The sequence below is a fragment of the Ambystoma mexicanum genome, chromosome 5p (genome assembly GCF_040938575.1).
Source record: "Ambystoma mexicanum isolate Mex_15411 chromosome 5p, UKY_AmexF1_1, whole genome shotgun sequence".
In the NCBI taxonomy this organism is placed as follows: domain Eukaryota; kingdom Metazoa; phylum Chordata; class Amphibia; order Caudata; family Ambystomatidae; genus Ambystoma; species Ambystoma mexicanum.
Genome location: NC_090930.1, coordinates 770,482,573 through 770,505,626, shown reverse-complemented (window position 1 = coordinate 770,505,626; position 23,054 = coordinate 770,482,573).

The window sequence follows — 23,054 nt, the reverse complement described above, 5'->3', positions numbered from 1 at the left end:
TACCCAGACTCTGGGTAAGGCTCTTGTAACCAGGACTAATGTCTGGCAGAGGGACTCCCAGAACCCCTCTTGTTATTTGCATATTTTAAGTAACTTTGGGTCTCACCATGAGTTACCAGGGGAAACCAGACGTGGACCCCTTGCTCACTATTCTTAGAGAGGCACAGCTCCACCCTACTGATGAGGTCTAACCAGATCTAAATATGTGTCTGGGCTTGCTATTGGTATTCTTGTTCAGAGGAGACTTGCCTAGAATTTCAGTGCTGGACTGCCCCAGGGCAAGAAAAAGACTGATATGTTTTGGATATTTCTCCTCTGTGAAAGATACTAAGCTAAAGACTCTGGGTAAGGCTCTCGTAACCAGAGCTAATGTCTGGTAGAAGGACTCCCAGGACCCCCCTTGTTATTTGAAACTTGCTTGCCTGTAAGGTAAGAAGTTTGTCTCACCTCTTTTTATGGTTAATTATCTACTCAGTTAATCCGGGTATCAAACTCCAGTCCTAAATAGGGATAGGAAAGGCAATAATCAATAGTGCCGAGTGAGATGTAAATTCTGGTCCTACTAACCTTGTTGTTAGCAATCAAGATTATGCTGGTTTTCTCCAAGTGAATTGTGAGTCCCAACTGGGAGGCATTGATGGCCAGCTCATTAACCATGTTCTTATCCTCGATAGGGTCCAGTCAAATAATATCAAGTCGTCCGCGTATCACATTCCAGTAATAGGAGATTCTCCTAACTTGGGGGGACAGTTAGATCTACTGGCCATACAGGGAGAAGATCAGCAATGTTTAAATTGTACAATATGGGTGCCGCTTGTTAGGCAGAATCCTGTGCAGTGCCTTTAGGGACCACTACACACAATTACGACTACAGGTGGCTATACAAGTTTTACTTTTGGTACAAGACTGTACTACTATGTCAGAGTGGTAGCAGTGGCGGAGCAGCCAGGCTTATCTCAAGAGTATATGAGCAGTAGCAGAGATTACACAAAGGGACCACAATTACTGTGACTCAAGCAAACACTGACTCAAGGTTTCAGGTAGAAAAATATAAGTACATTTATTTTTAAACCATTCGTTATAAACACAACAATTCTATTAAACTTCAATAAAAACCACACGTCAAATATACTACAACTAACCAATTCACCTTGTACAGTAAGTCTCAAGGTAAGTACCCTGTGTTTGAATAAACCGGTGTTATGAACAAAACACGTTATCGCAAATACGATTGCGATCACTTTTTGACAGTTCGGTCTACTAAACAAACTCGTATCCGTGACATGAAATGCTGCCGGGGCAAAAACACACTTAGCACCTGAGATACCCAGAGGGAGTTGGAGACAAAAATCACAGGCAATATTTTGGTTAGGCAGGCAGAATCAAGAAACACTCAGAGACAGGAAGTCAAAAGTCAAAGGGTCGAAAGACACCAGGGCCAGTTGCCAAAGATCACACGGTCAGACAGTTCACGATTCAATGTAGCCAAAAGTACTTTGATATTGTCAATGTTCGGAAGCAAAAGTTATAAGAAGGAGGGAAGACAAGGGCAAGCCTTGGAAATGAAGAAAAAGGGATTCACCCAGTTTCCTTAACAGAACACATTACCTTGTTCCAGTGGTACAGCTAGTGCCCTGGCAGTTGTTCCTGCTGGTTTCCCGCAGACCCACGATTCCTGGAGCTTCGTTGTGAAGGAGGACGTCAGAAGGGGGTCTGCACCACACACGGATGAAGCCGGCAGCAGTGATAAGGAATAAAAGGTGCGCTCCTTAAAAAAAGGAGAGGCTCTTCAGGTGGCTATCTGGACCACTACAGCAGTGTGCAGCGATTTCAACCACGGAAGAGGATCCTCTGGCTGTAGAAGATGAGCTGGTTATCCCCACCAAACTCAAAGGAAGAAGACTCAGGACTGGATCTTCTCTGAGTCGTTGAATGGCAGATAGCTCAGGAATGCAGCAGGGCTTCACCAGGACGGGGTAGTTGCAGCAGCCGTCATTCTCTCCGCTTCTCCTTGTAGTTCCAGTGGCGACTCTCTGACTTCTAGCCCAAGAGACCTGCCTTTTATGTGAAAAAACCCCATTCACGCAGCCTGGCTGTCAATCACCCAGCAGGGGGGTTGTCCAGCACGGACAACTACCCTGGCCAATCATGACAAAGTGTGAATTGGGTTTCCTAGGATACCCTGTGCAGGGGGTAACTACACCCCTCCCTCACATTCAGCCCACCTAGACACCCAGGCTCCTTGAGGAGGGCTTCTGGCAGAAGCCCACCAAAAGACAGTGAACAAAGAAGGCAAACCTAGTTTGCCGCGTTAAGTAAAACAAAAGAAGGTCTTTAACAAAAAGAAATGGCGAATAAACCCAACCGGAGCCAAGAAAAAGACGATTTGGTCAAGCGGGTTTATGTTCAGGCTAATATAATAGCCAAGAACAGTAGCACGTTTATCTAATATAATTGCGGTAGAAAAGTTAGGGTGATACCACTGCCACCAGCCAAGTCTAAATGTTAAAAGAGTGAAACAATGCTCTAGGAGGTACAGATACAAAGGGATACGACCTAACCCTTTCCAGTACTCCATGGAAGATGGGGTGTACTGGATCTGTGGTAAATTGACTAAGTAAAGTTAATGGTAACTTTACCTTTTTCTGGTGGACAGTAGTCGCCTCAGAAATGGAGTTGAGGGAAGTCTCAAAGACAACCCTGTGCCACGGCACTGAAGGTGCTGTGTGACACACACAAAGAAGGGGGCTACTGAAGTGGTGTACTTCAGAGTCCACAATCACAAAACCAGGTAGAAACAAATAGCAAAACCCAGGTAAGAGTGGGGGAAAAGCTCTCACTCTTACCAAGTGGAAAGAAATAAACTCCAGAAGTCCAGCAAAGCTGCTGGGGGACTCACTAGGTGAGGGAAATTAGCCATAAATGAGAATTCTCCCTAACACCACTACACATCCTTGCTTGGACGTCCTATGCATACAGCACACATGCTGTTTTTAATCGCACAAATAGTATGTATAGTTCAGCTTACATAATTTCAGGAACTACCATTCTCTAGTTAAAAATAAAAAAATAGTCCATAGGCGCCACTCTGCAAGAAAGAACACGGACCATTGACCTGTTCTTTGGGAAGGTACCCACTCGAGAGTCCGCAGCCACACTTTAGCTCACTATACCTTTCACAGATGGGAAATATCCAGTTGCCTATCAGTCTTTGTTCCGCCCATATGGGCAGTCCAGCACTGAAATGCTGTGGCAATTCCCTTCTGAACAAGAGTACCAACAGTAACCCCATACACGTGTTTCAGCATTGTTGGGCCTCATCAGTGATGTGGAGCTGTGCCTCTCTGAGCACAGTGAGCAATGGGTCCACGTCTGGATGATCCTAGGAAACCTAGGGTGACTAAACCTAAGTCCCTTCAATAATCAAAAAATAGTCCATAGGCGCTCCTCTGCGAGAATGAACACGACCCATTGACCTGTTCTTTGCGAAGGTACCCACTCGAGAGTCAGCAGCCACACTTTAACTCACTGTACCTTTCACAGATGGGAAATAACCATTTGCATATCAGTCTTTGTCCCGCCCACATGGGCAGTCCAGCACCGAAATGCTATGGCAAATCCCTTCTGAACAAGAGTACCAGCAGCAACCCCATACACGTGTTTGAGCCTTGTTGGGCCTCATCAGTGAGGTGGAGCCTGGCCTCTCTGAACACAGTGAGCGAAGGCATCCACATCTGGATGACCTGAGGAAACTTAGGGTGGCTAAACCTAGCTCCCTTCAAAAATAAAAAAATAGTCGATAGGCGCACCTCTGCGAGAACAAACACAGCTCATTGACCTGTTCTTTGGGAAGGTACCCACTCGAATGTCCGCAGCCACAATTTAGCTTACTGTAACTTTCACAGATGGGAACTATCCATTTGCATATCAGTATTTGTCGCATCGTGTTAGGTAAGATTTCCACAGAGCTAGTAAATCTTCCTTTCCTTGTTCAACTCCAGTACTTTTTGCTTTTCTAGTGGGATATTTTTCATTAATACCTCAGTGAGTGGGAACCTTTTTCCACACTCACCTAATCTTTAACTCTTTTTATGGGTGTCATTTTTAAGACTCTCCATAGTGTCTTTTTAAAGTTATCATGTCTAACAACTTATTGGCAATAAGTGCCTGTTGTTGCTGGGATGCCATAGGGGCTCCCCATTTAACTTCCTTGTGCTAACCTTGAGTGAACTACAGTTCCCAAGGGTAGAAAGGATCTTTGGATCCCTTTCATATTTTATTCTGTGAAACCAGCACACCCCACCTTATATGGAGTGCTGGGGAGATACAATGTATCCCCTTTTACATTAAAACTGTAACAATTCTGTTACAGTGACAAGCTTACCTTTAATGGCTGGTGGCAGTGATACCTTTTACTAATTTGGTGCACCTTTACCGCAGGCTGTAATCACAGCTGCAGTAAAGGCACCTAAAGGTGCTCATTTTACCAAAATGGCCCCTGTCTTCTTTTTCTGCCATTTTAGTGTTTCTTGTCGTTTCTTATTCCTTCCCCTGACATACAGAGTGGGAAAATCCTTTGTTTGCATTTTGTCTTTGGAGGGAATCCCCTGGACACCCTGCCCAGGCTCCAGTCAGTCTGTAAGCACAGGAAGTGGGGGAGGAGTCCAAAACTTCCCCCTCCTTTGTCTTACGCCTTCCTTCAACTGGGACAAATCCTATGTGGCAGGCTGGACAACCAGACAGCCCTTTCTTGTAAAATGCAGGGAGAGAATGCAGAGGTTGTGATGTAGTTCCTGATAAATACTCCAAACCTGGAATCTGAAGTCATGTCGACAACTGGAACAAAAAACTGAAGAGGATGGCAAAGGAAAAGCGGCAGGAATGATTTTCAGCGACCGGAGAGTCTGCTGTGTAACTGGAGCCTGCTGCAGCCCTTCCTTCCAATCGACCTGGGGTCTCCGAATACGGTGACCTGAACCCAGAGCCTAGTGAGACCCACTAGACTCAAGGAGACCTGCATTTTGAGACATCCCACGGGTTGCTGCGACCTTGCGTTCTTGCAATACCCCAATACCCTGGGACCTCCAGCCACTGTGCGGTGCACGGTCTTCCGAATTTCGAATCTTGCTGAAGCTTTGTGGGATTCCTGGTGTATCTCGAGAGACATGAATAGAGTCAGAAAAGTCCCCTCACATGAGTGCTGGACCTTTTAAACGACGAGAATTCAACCGCGATTTTCTTTCTTTTCTGTGCTCCTTGAAAAGGTGCCAAACCTGCAGAACTGCATTTAGCCATGAGAGAAATCTTGCCTAGAGACTTCTTCATTGATCCCTGCTTGTGTTCAGTCTCCAGGACAAGGAATCCACTGACCAGGTATTTGGCTGCAGTCCCTGAAGTTCTCCTGCTGCAATCTCTTTTTCATTGCTGAGGTACTGTGTTGGCTTGGGTATATATTTACCTTAAGCCTGTTGGGATTTTTGTGTAGTCCTGGGGTGTTTTCTGTGATTGGGAGGTCTCTCATCCAGTACACCCAGTCCTACTGCTAGCATCCAGCTGGGGTGTCTTTTGTGAAGCCCCTGGACCCTCTTCTAACCCTAGAACTAAAGTACTCACCTGTTTGCCAGTTTTCCTAAGGAAACTCTGACCTTTGCTACTAAAGAATGTATTCTAACACTGCCTGTTGGTCACTAGTCCTAGTGACCCCCCCCCCTTCTGCCACTGAGAACACTCATGCTTCAAGAATAAGGAAAAGACTTTGAAGGGATTGGGACTTCTGCCTAGAAAAGAAATCAAGTGTTTAACTTACTTGTAAAGAGTTGGTGGGTAACTGTAATTCTCAGAGTGAACAGTTACAAAAGTTCTTACTGATCTTGAATGTATGATGCACTATTCTTAAAAGTATGGTTAACATCTTTTCTTCCTTAGCTACTTTTTTGCCAGTCTAAAAGAAAGTAGATGTGAAGGAAAGTAATGTGTTGGTTTCACCAGATTATTCCTGAAGGGTAATTGTATGAGTGTCCTCCAACTGTTGGTATCACCAGGTTAGACCTGTTAGGATAACTGTATGAGTGTCCCCCAACTGGGTCCCCTGCCTTGCTGCTAGCCTTTCCTTAATACGTCTACATTAGGTTGTTGCCTACCTGGAATAACTATTCATTAAAGTGTGACATTGGGTTTTACTTTCCACTTCATTTTGAAGTTACAATATGTGGGTTTTACTTACCTTGTGGTAGCTGTGTGCCATCCAAAACAAGTTACCAGAGTTATTGCTTACCTCAATCTGGGGTTCTCTGATTTCCAATGCATCTGTAATTGTATATTACATCCTTAGGTTTTACTCACCTGGTATAACTATGTGTTATGACAAAAGTAGTTATAGGTTTCTACTGCACCTAGAATAAGTATTTCACTATTCACCAAAAAGTATATTGTCCAGTTGACTGTGTGATTTGTCCCAATAGTCACTGTACAACTGGAAGGGCCTACTGCCCTTGTATTACCAAAAGTAATCTGAAAGTAACCATTGGTCGTATACTCCCAAAGAATAGGCTTGACCTATACTAAATGTGTATAACAAGGTTTTGATTTCCCTAGAACTACTTTTGAAAACATAAAAATTGCTATGAGGCTGGGAAGCCCAAAGGAAACACACCAACACAGGTTACAAAGAACATACAAGTGCTTTATTTAAAAGCTACAACAGTTACCAAAGTCAATTGACAAACGGATAGCTATTCGGCTCTCAGAGTAACGTAACGAACTTCAACGAAGGTTCGATGCATTAGTAGAGAGACCGTACATTGGAATATTTGGGTCTTTTATATGTTTTGTCCAGCCTTTGGCCAACCCTCTCGCGGGTTAACCATTCTTGGGATCAGGCCTAGAGTTCCTTGCCAGGTCAATCCTATAATTTATGCGTTTTTGATCAGTTTCGCTGATACAGTTGTTCATTTACACATAGGTCAGCAATAGGACAAGGTCTCAGTTCGCGACCCCGACAAGTGGCCTGCAGGCATATTAATTATTCGTGTGTGCGGAGGTCACAACGGCCAGAATCTCGCTCAGAATATCATTCAGCCTCCATTTTGATGTTCAGGGTGACTTCCACATTTACAAGAGGACCTGAAATGGCGGCTAAATCCAAGATGGCGACTTACATTACTTTTCGTTAAGGTCAAGACCTTGCCGCGGAGTCTATTCACATGATATTTTAGACAACTTGGCGTAGGCCAATACACATTCAATTTACTGCGATAGGAGGCATAATATTATTTCAATTCCAACAGACCCTCCTTTTGGCCTATGCCAAGTGCTAATATCATTTCTAATACTTTTGCAAATAACTCCATGCATTGTCATCCCTACATCCCGAATCATTGTCTGTAATATCTATAGCCATTAGGTCGTTCATCAGAACCTCTTGTAACACAAACTCTTTAGATGCTGTATCTGGGGCATATATTCTATGCCCTATTGCTTGGGCACAACATCCCCCTAGCATTCCACATATACTCAGAAGACATTGAAAACAGCAACAAAGGAATAGCAGGATCCCCAATATAACTGTCATGATCTCTGCTTCCAAAAGGTCATGGTTTTCCCAACTCCCTTGGAAGCAGATCCATAACCCAGGTTCCGAGGTCCAACCAGTCCCAATTGGGACCTTTTGGACCCAGTCCTGGCGCCAGTGGCACCAGGCTCATAAATATGCCCAGTCCCAGCGCTGGAAGCGCCGGGCTCATAATGCTTGGGTGGACTTACCTTCAGCAGACCATGCTGCTTACTTGCCTGCCAGTTGAGCCTCTGATCCTCTTCTGTTTGGAACTACTTTTCCTGTTGGGTGGGGCTGGAGCCACTCCCTAGATTCAGAACACTGGAACTCTTCTGGAAGGCAGGAACTCTTTTCTTACCAGGAACTCTTTTCTTACTTAGGCGTGGCTGTGGAAGGAGACACCTAGGCACTACAGGAGGCTATTTAAACCACACCCGGTGGATGAATCTTGCTTTGTGTTATTCTGCAACCTCTGCAGCAGAACGCTCATCATGTCTTCTGCATCCGGTCCTGGGCCTAAGGAAAAAGGCTTACCATCCTGAATCCAGTCTTCAGCAACACCTATAAAGACAAGAAAGAACAGGTTAGCATTCCGGCATCTGAAAGGCAAAGGCTTACCATCCTGAATCCAGTCTTCAGCAACACCTATAAAGACAAGAAAGAACAGGTTAGCATTCCGGCATCTGAAAGGCAAAGGCTTACCTACTCTTCGTGCGCTCCGGAGGTCTTCACACTGCATTCCGGCATCTGAAAGACAAAAGTTTACCAACTCTTCGCACGCTCCGGAGGCCTTCGGCGCTGCATCCCGCATCTGAAAGACAAAACAAGGTGCGTTTAAAGACATTGGGGAACTTTAATACTCACGTGCCATTACTCCTTTCCACATCTAATCCAGTGGGTATTCCGGCACCCTGCAGCCGCTCCGAACTCGTACCTGCAAAATAAAAAGACAGTTAGAGCGCATAGTGAAGCAGGCAACAAGCGCTTACTTACGTGCTTCCAGGCGCTTCTATTCATCACACGGGCTCCATCTTCAACTCACTTCAGCCCGTCATCCGCCATCGCCGGAACCCTGCAAAACAAGAGACATCATTACTAAAGACTTTAAAGACATTTGAATGACTCAAAACTTACCGTTCGTGCAGTAAACGACGGACAGCAGTCCTCTGAAGTCAAGAGGCCTGCGCTACCTATCCAGTGAAGAAACTGGTTACAGCACCCTGCCCCGAGGCAGATGGAGAGCTCGGCATTCACTTACCTAAGGTGAGAGCGTTAACCTTTGGGGGTCTACAGGAGAGGAGAAGAGGAAAGAGATAGGGACACCCCAATAACCCCAGTTCATTAACCCCATATTTTCTATCTGCAGACATCTTACTCTACACGTCAGGCATACAGTGCACAGAGGTCCAGCCCAAAGAGCCAACCGGGTGCTACACATCACCTTTGAAGATACGGTAGTCGCCCAGTCAAGACAGGCGCCTCTGCGAGAATCAGGTGAGCGTTACAATAACCTTAATGACAGAAAGCACCTTCCAGCCCCAAGATCGTAAAGAATCCCAAAACCAGGTGCTAAGATTCCAATCTCCTACAGGGATATGTACTTCAGAACTAAGGAGATGTAAGTTCTGTATTGCTTTAAAAATTGTCGGCGAAGAATCTGGTACGAAAACACAGCAAGCGGACCCCACCAATTTGCATACTCCACCTCGTTCTGCCAGAATGACATCTAATGCCATCCGATTTTGAAGTGCTACCAATCTTATTGCTTTTTGTTCTAGTGTCATATTGTAGAGTATGTCTGTGGTCCGGTTGATCGTTCTCTCCAGTACCCTTGCTAATCCCCTAATGTTCTCAGAGTTTGTTATCTGTCCCCAAAAGGGCACAACTGATTTTGCTATATCTCCCAATACTTGCCCAGGGGTATCTCCGTTCTTGTCCCGCCGTGGGCGAGCCTTAGAAACCTCCAATGTACTAGCTACAAATACCCCGGGTAACAGGATTCCTAAATAACAGGTTCCCTGCCAATCCTTGGGCAACCAGGGAAATGCTAAACTACCACAAACAAAATAGACAGGCCCCCCTACATACAGAGCCTGTTTCCTCCAGTCAAATTTACAATGTTCACACAACCTTCAAAATCTCCCATTGGCCGAGTGCCATTTCTTTGTAAACAAAAGGGGACTGAATCAGGGCTATGATTTATAGAGTAGGAAGGAGGCACGGCGTCCTTATTGCCTATCGGAGCCATTTTAAAGGAAACTAGAGTTTGAAAGGGAAGAGATAGTTTATCAGACGGCCTAATAGAAGCGACGTTAGGTTTACTTCTATTTCCAAAAAGCGAGCATCCCAGGGGAGTCAATTCACGTTTCTCGAAATCATTCAAATTCGTTCCATCAAAGTTCCCTGAGATGCTATCATTCCAACGTCCAAAGAATAGTGCTCTAAGAGAGGCATAGCAAGCAGTCGTTAAAGGTAAAGGGTGAATATACCATCCTAGCCCCTTGTTCCCATGTTGCGGTAAATGAGTGCAAATCCAACAATTACTCTTGTTAAAAATGGCATGCGTTGCATTCATTACTATCATTAAAGTGTTATTATGATACTTTTGTCTATGTTGGGAGTCTCTAGGGGACAGGGTGTGAAGGTGTACAGAGGGAGTCAAAGCAGTTGGTACAATTTCGATTGGTAGTAGAGGTTTTAGAGGATACATTTCTTCAAAGTACCAAAGTCCTACAGCGGTAATTGCAAAAATACCAATTATCATTATCAAAACACAGCAATACGTTTTCGGGGCCCAGGCACATTGTTCATTGTCCAAGTTGGTCACCCCCCTATTCACAAGTCCAGTGCGGGGAGCAGCAGTGGAGGTGGCAGGAATTGTAGTTCCTCAATCGACGACCCCAATGTTCGTTACTGGTGATGCTACGGTCGCGCGATTTCTTAGTCCTTCCCAACTCTAGCCAGCAGAATCCCTTTTTTCCTTTTGTTCAACAGAAACTTTCTTATACAAAAGAAAAACTTTCAACCACTTCTCTTTTCCAAATGCATGGAAAGACCCGTGCCGTATTTTCTTCGTCGAAGGTTGTACCTGGTGGTACCCAAAACTGTTTGATCCGAAAATAAGGTGTCATCACTTCCTGAGGGAAGCGACGTATCAGAGGCGACGGAAGTCGCAGAACTTGAAACAGTGTTTTCCGGAAGTGATTTTTCAAGAGAGTGCAGAGACGAACTGGACTGTTCCCCAAGCTCCACGGGCTCAGAGAAATTCTCAGACGCACTCACAGCGCTGTTTGCTACTCCAAGATCAGAGACTGTAGCATCAGCGAGGGGTTCTGCTTCTTCTGTAACGTGTGGCGTCGGGTGAGGAAGTTTCTTGACATGCGTCGCGTGGATCCAGTGTTTCTTCCCCACCACCCGCACTGCTGTCTGGGTGACCAGCAGCACCTGGTAGGGTCCCTTCCAACGAGGAGCGAGACAGGAAGACCTTTCGTAGGCCTTCACTAGGACCCAACTTCCAGGCTGAATATCGTGTCCTGGGCCCGTAAAACATACAGGTAAAGCTGAATAGACCTGGTGATAAATGAAATACAGGTTTTTAGTTAACTGGTTACAGTAGTCTACAAGCAATACATTTTCCACCTCTCTCAGGGATTTAGGCTTTGGGAGACCCCAAATGTTAGCAGGCCTCCCCATTACTACCTCAAATGGAGAAATCCCAGTCTTAGTTTGAGGTGTTTTACAAAGGTAGCGGGCGCCCCTCTCTCGCAAGAACAGACATGATAACCTGTTCAGTGGTTATTAACCACTTGAGAGTTCGCAGCCACTGCTTTTACTCACTGTGCCTTTCACAGATGGGAAATATCCATTTGCATATCAGTCTTTGTCCTGCCCAGGGGCAGTCCAGCACCGAAATACAATGGCAATTCCAATCTGAACGAGAGTACCACCAGCAACCCCATACACGTGTTTCACCCTTGTTGGGGATCATCAGTGAGGTGAAGCTGATGCCTCTCTAAGCACAGTGAGAGGGAGACCACGTCTGGTTGCCCCTAGGAGACAAATGGATATTTCCCATCTGTGAAAGGAACCTGGGATTGGTAACCCTAGGTGTCCTGGGGTTGAATTTGTTAAAGAACCGTAGCAGGGATCATTGTCAATATCGTCGTTACATCAGGCACGATTGGAAATTGTGGGGCGACAACTCTGTTAATAGCACGAAGATCAATTATGAACCGGTATGGGATTGCATTGTCGCCTTTCTTATATACAGGCAAGATCGGACTGTTACACAAACTACCTGTAATCTCCTCGATCATCCCACGATGCACAAAATCGGAGACAATGCATTTCAAAGCACGCTCGCCCTCAACTGATATTTTATACTGCGGAATGCGTGGTAGTTTAACTCCATATTTCAAAACTATTTTAACAGGCTCAATCTGTAGTACCCTGACATCATTGTCGTCAACCGCCCATAAACATTCCGGGACAATGCTAAACTCAGTAGGCAAAGGTCGAATCAGAAACTGAGAATTAGGAAGTTGCTGTGGTGAAACCGTCAGCCGTACTCCATCAGAGGAACAATGAATTACTGCATTCAATTTCTTTAACAAATTCAACCCCAGCAAATTCTCTCCACAGTTCGAAGTCAAAAGAAAAGGGCAATGGTCCGTAAAGGGACCCAAAGAAACAGACACCGGTGAAGAAACCGGACAGACAATTGGTATACCAGAAAACCCTACGGAAACATTTGTTTGCCCTGACAGTGGAATGTTTGGAACCCGAGAATGATCAATGGAGCACTTCTGTGCTCCAGTGTCTATCAAAAACTGGTGTTTCCTATTCCCTACTAATAATTCAACGTAGGGGCCTCTCTGATTAACGGGAATAGGTGAAGTTTCCAAACCCTGCTTCGGGCAGTCCTAATGAAATAGAGTATCGTCGGAAGGGAGCTCTTCGGAAAGATAGGCAGCAGAAGGGTGATCTAATATGTTCCTCGAGTCCACACTCGAGGTCTGATTTTCCCGTGAAAAAGGTTGCTGAGGATCTTGCAAAAACTGACCCCTATCAGGGCCCCCTGCTCCAGGGCGGCCCCTAGGTCGTCTACCCATACTCCCAAACGCACTGTTTGACCTTTGTCGAAGGACGGGGCACTGTGCTCGCCAATGACCTTCCTGGTGGCAGAAAGCACATTGATTAATATTCACAGAACCCAAAGGAGCATTTCCTTTTGGGAGATACTGACCTCTGGTCTGTGTCGTGCCTCCTCTGGGGTTTCTAACAATTTGTTGTAATAATACTTTGGTTTTCAAATCTCCTTTCCTCTTTTCTATTTTCTCCTTCTCATTATAAACACGGTTCTCATAATGCTGAGCCATGTGCAAAACCTCAGATTGAGATTTTGCCCGCCAAGCGCTCTCAGAGGACATAATCTGTGACTGGATGTCGGGCAACAATCCACGTACAAATTTGTCCACAAACAACCTTTTCCCAGACTCTGTACCCAAGTCCTGCCCACTGAAGTCAGAAAATACCTGCTCGAATCTCTTAAAGAATTCGGTGGCGCCTTCAGTTTTCCCTTGAACACAGGCCGTAAGCTTGTCCCAAATAATTCTTTTCTCTGGAATTATAGTTTTTAATTTTGCGACAATTCTATCAGGCAAAGTAAGTATTACCTGGGGTGGTTTCTCACCTGCTGGTCTTTCCCCATCAACGCTAATCATATTAGCCCACGTATCTCCCAACCCTGGCACATCGTCTATTGTCCGAACCTGCTTCCATACATCTACGGGTAGGAGTACAGGGAATAGCAAGTCAATATCACTTAAGGTGAACACAGAGGACTGCAAGACGGACTCTATCTCTTTGTAAAACCCTGTCGGGTTTTTCCTGATATCGGGAACTAATTGTCTAATAGTGTTCACTTCCTGTCGTGAAAACGGGACGCGAACAAATTGCGATACATAATGCGCAGGGATATCCACAGCGGGTGCACCAGTCCCAGCGTTAGCGGGAATCTCAACCTTTGGGACGAAGGTCGGAGGAACCTCTCTCATAGGCAACTGAGATATAAGTACCTCCGGCCGCTTACTAAGCAACAGAGCCAGGTCGAGCGCTAAGGCAGCCGAAGAAGTGTCGGGCGAAAAAGCCCTTTTACAAATCCCCAACAACTCTATGGGGCAACTAACCTTCTTTCTTACACATTCTTCTTGCAGGTACTGTACCATTACCTGAATTACCTTTCTTTGCATTTCTACTGTATACTGACTGTACGTGTCATATACTTCATCTGGCGGAATCGATGAATCCGAGATCCAGCGAATCGCATCTTTGGTACAAATTCGTACTTCCTCAGGTGCCGATCTACGACACGAAAGGAACCATTTCTGTACATACATACTATCGTCTTCGTCATCCTCATCTCGTGACTTTTCAAAGTCCTTCCTATACTCAAACAATCTTTCAACATGACCATGTACTTTCTGCTCTGTGTCCCTCGAAAGTGCCAAAGCATTTAGATCTCTTACCCCTTGTGGAAGATCCGAATTTTGTAATCTACCCCACATCACACATAAATGAGTCCCCAAACCTTCGATAAAAACATTTTTCTCGGGAAAACTGTTCAAATTAAATAATGTGGAAAAAACATCAACTTGATCACCCTTCTCCATACAGTGCTTAGCCCATGCAAACAATTCCTGTTTCTTATCTGCAGAAACAGTATTATGAGTGACAATCTTTGACCCTGCACCTTGATCAACTTCAGTCAATACGGGACCACTCGGGAGCGGAGGTGCAGGTAAATTTAATAAGGGTGCAACTATCGGCGCAGGAGGAAGGGGTGGTGCGATAGGTGGAGGAACAACAACTAGAGGAATAGGAACAATAGGTTGTGCAGGGGGAACAGGAATAACAGCAGGAACAACAGGAGGAATGGGCAGAGCGCCCAGAAAGGGATCATACGGAGGTGGCGCAGAGGCACCAGGCCTGCGTTCAATTAACAATTTTTCAATAAATTCTTCAGAAACATGAAAATCTCTAGAGGGGTAAATCTTCTGGATTCCAAGTGAAAAAGCCCTATCCATATTTTTAACTGATTCTGAATGTTTTTCTTTATCATATAACAACGCTTTTTCGGCATTTGTTTTATGACGGTGTGCATGTTTATCCCTACTTTTAAGCTGCTGTAATGCTTCTTTTTTCCAATCTGTAAAACATCAAAGGCTGCAGGTCTAGCCTTCTTTTTTAGCAAGACCGATTCTAGGTATTCAATACGGGGGATCTCAAAACTGCCATTGATTGGCCACTGAAATTCGGAGGCATGTCTGGTCTGTATGTGCCAAATATCATTAAATACTATACTACCAATGTCATACTTACAGTACATAGTACATGCCGGCGAACCCTCCTGTGGTGCCGGACGGCTAAATTCCAAAGATTGTCGATCGCTGCGGAACAGAGCCCTAAAACAGCTAGACAATTTCCCAGGCATTTCACAAAAAATTCGTGTTACCTGGTCAATAATTGTGTCTGCACCTGACCAAACCTAAGGAGGACCGTACGGTTTACCAAAGAACTTACCTAACAAATTTTACCTTGTGTTTGGTGGTTTCGACAAATCTGCCCGCCTCAAAAAATGGACCCTCGTCAAGATGCCGTGTCAGACCACACGACTATTGTCCAAGGATCGGATCGAGCATCGCTGCCGAGGTATCGCGTCTCGTTCGGTCGGGCCCGCAGAATCACACCGTCCGATCCCAGTTCGATAGTCTGCGTCAACCTTCAATGATCCGGCGTCAATCTTGAGGGTCCCTATTCGGGCGCCAACTGTGAAAACATAAAAATTGCTATGAGGCTGGGAAGCCCAAAGGAAACACACCAACACAGGTTACAAAGAACATACAAGTGCTTTATTTAAAAGCTACAACAGTTACCAAAGTCAATTGACAAACGGATAGCTATTCGGCTCTCAGAGTAACGTAACGAACTTCAACGAAGGTTCGATGCATTAGTAGAGAGACCGTACATTGGAATATTTGGGTCTTTTATATGTTTTGTCCAGCCTTTGGCCAACCCTCGCGGGTTAACCATTCTTGGGATCAGGCCTAGAGTTCCTTGCCAGGTCAATCCTATAATTTATGCGTTTTGATCAGTTTCGCTGATACAGTTGTTCATTTACACATAGGTCAGCAATAGGACAAGGTCTCAGTTCGCGACCTCGACAAGTGGCCTGCAGGCATATTAATTATTCGTGTGTGCGGAGGTCACAACGGCCAGAATCTCGCTCAGAATATCATTCAGCCTCCATTTTGATGTTCAGGGTGACTTCCACATTTACAAGAGGACCTAAAATGGCGGCTAAATCCAGGATGGCGACTTACATTACTTTTCGTTAAGGTCAAGACCTTGCCGCGGAGTCTATTCACATGATATTTTAGACAACTTGGCGTAGGCCAATACACATTCAATTTACTGCGATAGGAGGCATAATATTATTTCAATTCCAACATACTGTTAGGTGGTCCAAATAAGGTCTATACTTGGGTCTGTGTACTTTCAAGTATAGTGTTGTGTTTTATATTGTGATTTCATATAATGTGTTAGTACTTACTTAACCCCTAGATTTATCTGGGCCTACCTGTATTTAAATAAATCCTTTATTTTAACAATACATAGTGTTTCAGTGTTTCTTTGGATCATTTGTATTACAATTTCACTTGTACTGTATCTACTGCCCTCTCTCCCTCCTAAGCTAAGCCTGGCTGCTCTGCCTACACTACCATGTACTCAGGTGGTACAGTCTTATACTAAGAGTGGAGTCTTGTACTGCCTCAGTTGAATGGTTTTGAAGAAGTGGGTCGTACTTCAGAAAACCTGTCCTAACACACCCATATGGACAATCCAGCACCAAAATGTAATGGCAATTCCAGTCTGAACAAGAGTACCAACTCCATACATGTATTTCAGCCTTTTTGGGCCTCATCAGTGAGATGGAGCTATGGCTCTCTGTGCACTGTGAGCAAGGGGTCCACTTCTGGATGATCCAGGGAAACTTAGGGTGACTAAACGTAAGTCCCTTCAATAATCAAAAAATAGTCCATAGGTTCCACTCTGCGAGAACGAAAACCACTTATTGACCTATTTTTTGGGATAGTACCCACTCGAGAGTCTGCAGCCACACTTTAGCTCACTGTACCTTTCACAGATGGGAAATATCCATTTGCATATCAGTCTTTGTCCCGTCCATATGGGTAATCCGGCACTGAAACGCTATGGCAATTCCCTTCTGAACAAAAGTACCAACAGCAACCCCATACACGTGTTTCAGCCTTGTTGGGCCTCATCAGTGAGGTGGAGCTGTGCCTCTTTGAGCACACTGAGCAAGGGATCCACGTCTGGATGACCCTAGGAAACTTAGTGTGACTAAACCTAGGTCCCTTCAATAATAAAAAAAAATAGTCCTTAGACACCCCTCTGCGAGAACAAACACGGCCCATTGACCTGTTCTTTGGGAAGGTACCAAGTCGAAAGTCTGCAGCCACACTTTAGCTCACTGTACCTTTCAGAGATGCGAAATATTCATTTGCATATCAGTTTTTGTCCCGCCCATATGTGCAGTCCAGCAAAAAAATGCTATGGCAATTCCCTTCTGAACAAGAATACCAACAGCAACCCCATACACGTGTTTCAGCCCTTTTGGCCTCATCAGTGAGGTGGAGCTGTGCCTCTCTGAGTACTGTGAGCAATGGGTCCACGTCTGGATGACCCTAGGAAACTTAGGTTGGCTAAACCTAAGTCCTTTCACTAATCAAAAAATAGTCCATAGGCACCCCTCTGCAAGAACGAACATACCATTTTCTAGTTGTCACACTGAGTAACCGCACCAAACCGCAGATTCCTTGAATTGTTTTTTTTTTCGTATGTCCACTTTCAATATAGTAAATGTTATAATTTTTGTTGGTATTCGACACATTGTGTCCCTCAAACAGTTGCTGACCTTCGCTCAATGCCAAATAACAATAGCAGCCTTTTTTTAGTGATTGAAGCCACAGACAGGTAGGTTTTGATTTTCTGAAAGAATGCCAGAACAAAAAAACAAATGGAAAGATGCTGCTTTGGGCAAGTGGTTCAGGACAGTTACAAACAGCTATGTAAAATATGTTTCGCAACAGGAACGAAAGAACAGTCCAGAACATTATGTGTTGCTGTTACCTCCAGGGATATATCATCTCTTTAAGAAAATTAAATGGAAATCCCACCTCTCCCTAGTCCAGCACTGTTTCATGGCACAAAGCACCTCCATTCTTAATGTGCTATATACCAGCCACCCATCATTAGTATGTCCCTGTTCCGCTCTTGAATCATTTGTTTGCTACTTACGCTTCTGGCATACATTGCACTGCTCTTCCTATAATTCATACATGTCCGCTCATGCTCCCTTGAGCATCTGAAGCAGCCCTCTCGACCATCATGCAAGACAGGGTGACATTGCGTGCTCATACTAAATAGGTCTCCAGTGTGTTCATTATCATGACAAGTTGCCACACGAACATTTGTACCGCGCATTCTACAACATCATTCTATTTCAAAGCGCCACAAGCCGAAAAGGGAACGCAAGTTTGTGAAAAAGAATTCCAAAATGGTAAGTTACATTCATGCTGCGACTAGGCTTTGTGCCATTCATACATACTAGTGCATAGGGGATGAAGAGGGAGCCTATGGGTGTACAAGTGCTGGAGGAGGGTGTTCAGATGGATTTCTAAGCACTGACATGATGGGCAGATGGTTACAAGGCTACCCTACTTTCTGGACAAGCCAGACCAATGGTCCCAGTGCAGAAGATTCCTTTCAAGTGTGCATGGTGTTTGGCAATTTACGTGTTCCTACCCACCCGGCCCCCTTGTGAGCATGCAGCCACAGGTGCGAACTGCCATTGATACTGGAGAGGGGATGAATGGGCATTAGGCTAGCGCAAAAGGCCTGGAACACTGCTGAAGGGACACAAACTTATGTTGATTGCAGGGACTGGTCTTGAAGAGGGGAGTCTGGAGGATCCCTTTGTTGTACATGGTGTATGGCACCTTAAGTGTTCCTGCCCACCCCTTACTGGTGTGGGGATACTGGAAGGGGGATGGATGGGGATGTGGTGAGCGCAAAAGGGCACCAACCATTCTTTCATTACCCTCATAGACGAATCGGTGTGTTCTTGACCCACTGAAAAAATCAAACAAGTATTTGTATATGCTTATTTGTATTTTTTATTTGGTGATGTTGATTGCACAAACAAACTACAAATTGTATACTTGAGGTGCAGCACAGTGTGTGAAAATCCCTTGTACTGTCCACTGTCACTGGGGAATTTGGCGCAAATGGCTCAAACGACACAGGTAGGTATTACTCTTCGAACGCGGAATCCAAGCTTCCCATGAAGCCACCTTGTAAACGAACGGTGGGCCACCAGCCTGTACCACATATGAAAGAGAAACATACATTGATTGAACCAGACAAGTGTACCACCTTACTTGAAAATGCATCCTAAATTTGATGGCATAGTTGCCCTTAGAAAAGTAGCTTCTGGAAACTGTACATGGCTTTGAAGTATCGACACATTACAAAATGAACAACTATTCGAGCCAGAAAGGTTTGTGCCATAGAGAAATATTTTCTTTTAGTGGAAAGTGAAAGACACTTAAGCGATGAACACACAGATTTCCAATATGTGCGAGAAATGTATTCAATTTACAAACTAAATTTGTTTGTCAGTGATCGAGCAAAGTTACGACAATTTAGGAGAAAAACATAAAATATTAGTCATCTCAGTGGTCAAAATGACAGCACATCTAGAGTATACTTACTCGTTACTTGGATTGCGAGGGCGAACTGTTGCGTGAAGTTTGTGCATGAGCACGATCATAATCCTCAACACAGACCTTGTGAGACAGAGTCACGCAGCTCAGTAACGCATAGCGGTGGTGTCTATTCTTCGGCTATATAGGACAAGCATCTAGAGTTTTCTTGGCAGCAGCAGTTCTCCACCTCGGTTAGCATGACCTTGCAACGATTCCAGGTACACCAGGTGAAACGTTTTCCATGCGACTGGGCTCAGGCTCCAGTGATTCATCTTCTCCACTATCGTCTGATTCCCCATCGATTCTGCTTCTTTCTCTTTCTCTTTCAATGACTTCCTATTCAGAATATTCTGGCTCATACTGGTAGGTCTGTATTGTTGTAATATTTCCTGAAAATTGAATAAGTACAAAATCCAAAGTCAGAAAAATATAAACGGCTACACAAACATTTCGCTAATGTGCTCAAAAACACTTATCAGAAAAAGTTGAAAATCAATTCACATTAGCCTACAGGTGACAACATCCAAATAGAAACACATGTACAAGCAATATGTACAAGCACATGTACAAGCACATGTAAAGGCATTATTGACTCTGTATCCACTCCAAGAAAAGTTTTTATTCAAGCCTGCATCTCCGTGGCATCAAGCAACATGGCATGACTTTTCAAAGTCTGTAAGGAACTGGCCAATCCTGGAGTAGCCTCCTCTTCTGTCACACCCACTCATGACCTTTGCTTGGCCCTGGATGCACACTTCATCACAAAAACCAAAGCCATAATTTCCTGCCTCTCTTGCACACCACAGCATACACCAACAATGATGTCACGATGCCTGCCCCCAGACATCAGGAACAGACCAGTCTGCCCAGAGTACTGGCACCCATGGGGACCTGTAAGGCCACAAAGGATTGCCTAAGGGCTTCTTGGACTCAGTCCTGGCGCCGTTGGCGCCAGGCTCATATTGCCTTTTCAGGCAAGTCAAGTTATCATGTGGTGAAACTATGTACAGCCCACCTTGAGTCTGTTTAAAGGGACTACTTTATTTAAGGGACTATTTCATTGGGTGTGGTACAGGGACTACTTTACCTGGGAACTACTTATGGGAGGCTATTTAAACCATGCCCGGAGAACAGAACACGCTTTGCGTTATTCTGCACTCCTGCAGCGTAACGCTCACCGTGCATGCAGCTCCAGTCCAGTCTTCAGCCATGCCCGCCCTGTTCTTCACAATCCAAACCTGCAAGGGAAGAAGAGGGAACAGATTAGAAGAAGAGCCTTATCAGACTCTCCCTCGCAATCATCCGGGAGTCTACGCACCTGCAGGGAAAGGAACACCGGTTACCCGCGCTATACAATAAAGCATCTTAAGAACAATTAGCATAGCGCCGCGTGATACTCACTGATGCTCCGTTCGTCCATGCGATCCAGCGAGGCACTCTAACGTGATCGCTGCCCGGAGTAGCCGCATCTGCAAAAACAAAGAAAAGACAACAGGTGAGCTGTGCCTCGCTAAAAGACATTCAACCTCGCACCGCAAGACACTTTACCCGAAGCAGTATTAATTTGCGGTTTTTCTAATCACCATCACACGATCTTGCTCTGGGAAAGTGCCGCAACTGCAGAGTAAAGAGAGGACAACTGATTAATCGTGTGAATGAACAATATTGCATGTTAAGACATTTTTTCTTCGCTTCGTGCAAATACTGAAACTTACCTTGGCATTTACTTTGTGCCCTCGGAGAAGAGATACCTGTCTTCGGCAATTCTGCAAGGGGAAAAACTATAAGGAAATGGTACAGGAGTGGACTGTAAGACAACCAGAACTCTAAAGCAATGCATGCTTCTTAAAATTGGCATAAGAGTTACCTCTGAGTCATTGTTGTCTGGAACTCTGCCATAAGATTATGGGATCAGTGAAGTTAACTGGATACCCAAGTCTCAACGCACCCATGCATACAGACGCAGGATGGAGAGCCCATCCTTCTTATCAATAAGGTGAGACACAGTAAAGAGAACACAAGGAGGTCACGGAAGTAGAAAGCAGAAGTAAACCTCCTCTTATCGGTTAGTTGATCTGCCATTTTTTCCACTCTAGGAAAATCGTCCTACGTGCCAAACAGACGAAACCAAGTGGGCAGGTGCAGTCGCTCATCACTTCACTACGAGTCACGCTGGTGGAGACCGTTGCAGTCCAGCTTTGTTCGGCGCCCCTGTGGAATCCAGGTGAGCGTAACAGAATGCAAAGCCTCTACACAAACTTCTACCCGGGCGTCATGGAAACCTCAGAGACTGACCAATTAGCACAGCTCCTGGGGGAGCTTAGAGCTGAAGTGCATTTTGCCCGACAAGAAACCAATGCTCTAAGAAGAGAACTGATTGTGGCAAAAGGGCGTACAGATGACCTCACCAGACAACTACTCCAAGCCCAAGCTGGCCATACACCATTATCTGGATTGGGGGGAGGGTCAGTCCCAACTCAGTCAAGCAGCCCAGTACAAGTGGTACTATGGGGGGCTATACCTTTAGCTCCACCAGAACGCTTTGTGGGGGACCCAAAAAGGTTTGCAGTTTTTATGAACCAGTGCCGCTTACACTTTCTATGTAGGCCTGGAGCCTTTACAAATGATCAATCAAAAGTGGCCTTCGTACTGTCATACCTCAGCGGCAGTGCAGCCGGTTGGTCTATTCCACTAGTAAACAAAGATGACCCTCTTCTCCGGGATTTCCAGGGATTTCAACAAAACATGGAGAAATTGTTTGCCCGACATTCTCAAGGTCAAGCGTTAGACAATGAACTTGTGTCCCTACGTCAAGGGAACCAGGACCTATTAACTTACTTCGCAACGTTCAATAGGTTGGTGGTAGAAACCGGTTGGCCCGAAGACAAAAGAACTATGCTATTCCATTGTGGGTTGAGAGGCGAACTAAAAGACGTTTTAGCGCAGGCGGTAAACCCACCTCAAGACTGTACTGAATATATAGACCTGGTGGTTCAGTTGGACCAGAGACTTCAGAACCGGAAAGCTATTCGAGCTAGATTCGAGAATCGGGTACTGTTGAGACCAAGGGACAACACCTCCAAAAGTATGGATGTATCTGAACCCATGCAAATCGGAGGAGTTAGAGGGCCGTTGTCCAAACCAGAAAGAGACAAAAGCAGGCAGCAGCAATTGTGCTTATATTGCAGAACAGCAGGGCATTTTTTGCGAGACTGTCCGGTGAAACCACCTAAGAAGGCAGTAGGAGACGCCGACAAGATCAGTACTGAACCAGATCCGGAAAATGACCCCGCCCGACAAACGTAGAGGTCCACTTGTTGAGCGAGAAGAAGGACTCCCAGACCTCACACCTAACTTTACCAATGATCCTCATTAGTTAGCAGCAACCATCTCGCATGCATGCGGTCAGAGCATACATCAATACTGGAGCCATAGGTAACTATATGGATCAAGAATTGGCTACAAGGATGAATCTTTCTCTTTGCGAAAAAAAGACCACAACTGATTTAGTCACCACCGTCGATGGAACAGAAATCACTTCTGGCCCAGTAACTCACTCAACAACAGAGATGACACTGTTGGGCCAAGATGGGCATTGAGAAAACATTGTGTTTGAGTTAATCAAGGCTCCACAATTCCAAATAATTCTGGGA